This window comes from Chrysemys picta, chromosome 5 (genome assembly GCF_011386835.1).
Source record: "Chrysemys picta bellii isolate R12L10 chromosome 5, ASM1138683v2, whole genome shotgun sequence".
Lineage (NCBI taxonomy): Eukaryota > Metazoa > Chordata > Testudines > Emydidae > Chrysemys > Chrysemys picta.
Window position 1 is genome coordinate 98020544 of NC_088795.1, and position 1105 is coordinate 98021648.

The 1105-nt window shown below is 35.8% G+C and overlaps 1 protein-coding gene across 1 annotated transcript in view; it reads left to right on the top strand.

The window, feature by feature from the left end:
* The window catches only part of PHOX2B (paired like homeobox 2B), a 3942-nt gene extending 3326 nt beyond the window's left edge, over positions 1-616 (top strand). Inside the window, exon 3 of the mRNA XM_005300608.4 lies at positions 1-616. This exon is cut by the window's left edge and continues 923 nt beyond it. The gene's annotated coding sequence lies outside the window, so the exon portion shown is untranslated.
* Positions 617-1105: the final 489 nt, after the last annotated feature.

Here is a 1105-nt window from a genome sequence, read left to right on the forward strand (position 1 = left end):
GGCTCTCTGGCCCCCTAGGACTCGCCTCCTGGCCGGGTGGATGGATTGTATTTATTATTAAGTATTCTGATTACATGGCTCACGCAGTTTTTAGGCATCTCCGTTTAGGGGTTTTTTATTTTAATTTCTTTTAAAAGGCACAAAAATATAGCTATTAGTTGAATGTGGACACGTATGCTTTAACCTTTTCTGTGTCTTTCTACAGCTGTGTTCTGTGACTCAATTGTATAGTGTTAATATCAGTACAAACTTGTCTACTCTAGATGACCGTATAAATAATGTTTTCCCTCCTCGTAGTCTCTATGGCGTGTCTTTATGGAGAAAGAAGGTTCTCACGGGTTCAGTTACTTTGCGTTTCGAGAGACCGGGTTCAGATAATGGTATATATTTTTATTATCAGTTGCATGTCGTCTTTTATTTTTCCCTTCCTGTTGGAATATGTTTGTGAGCATAATCGTCATAAATTATGTTCAGGGTTTTCAGATTTATTTATATGTGGTTCAAATGAATGCTATTTAAAAGGGGAAATATTTCTACATGTGCATATAGTTTTCCAAGAGTGTACCATTAACTGATTGTTGATAATAAAAACAAAAAACAAATACAGCACTGCAGTTTTTTTGGCTTAATTTATTTTTTAGAGTTTAACAAAATATAAAACAAGGGAATGAGAAAGTGAATTGCAGGGGACGCTGGTTTGAGTGATCAAACTATTGCAGTGTGTGAAGAACTGAGATTGGAGCAGTGACCTTTGTTATCTTAGTATTAACATATTAATATAACAAGGGAAAATTCATCTCTACTGGATAACTATGTTATAATTGTTAATTCAATAATTGGAAACTCTGTAGTTTCTAGGGGGCTCAGATCCTTGCACTATACAGAACTTCCCCATTGTAGGAGGTCTCAAATGTAGGTGCCTGGTAGGAAAGATCTGAAATGCCATTCTGTGCTGGCCTCTTAGGTGATAGTTCAATTCCTTATGCTCTATATTTTCTTTTTTTACTCAAACACTTGGCTGCTGGACCCATGAAGAACATGCTGTAAAATGTCTATTGCATTTCTGAAATGGCCTGTTATTCTATGATCTTTACAATGAACTGTT